Raw genomic sequence first — 384 nt, 5'->3', positions numbered from 1 at the left:
ACAAACATCGAGAAGTCCAGAAAAAATTCATAGGAAAGTAGAGTTTCTTATTCCATATTCCCATGGAAAGATAAGGTTCATGAAGCCTCTTATCCTTCTAGCATATACATATATATACACATTTTATTCTTTAAACGTTATCTTTTCAGTAATATGTTGATCATGTAGCACATACATCTTCATTTTCGTCCGTAGTCATGCTCGGGGTGAAGCAGAAAGTTATTAGAACTGTATATGTATGTAACATTCTTTAAGTTTATTTCTTTATGTGTATGTGTGGACCTTTTCCATATGTTGCCTTATCTTCACCAGTGTGATAAAGCACTGCGTTGGTCTTTGTTTACGTGACCATATACATGAGTATGTGGAAGGGAAGAATTAACA

This window comes from Penaeus monodon, chromosome 23 (assembly GCF_015228065.2).
Source record: "Penaeus monodon isolate SGIC_2016 chromosome 23, NSTDA_Pmon_1, whole genome shotgun sequence".
In the NCBI taxonomy this organism is placed as follows: domain Eukaryota; kingdom Metazoa; phylum Arthropoda; class Malacostraca; order Decapoda; family Penaeidae; genus Penaeus; species Penaeus monodon.
Note: the sequence above shows the minus strand (reverse complement) of the source record.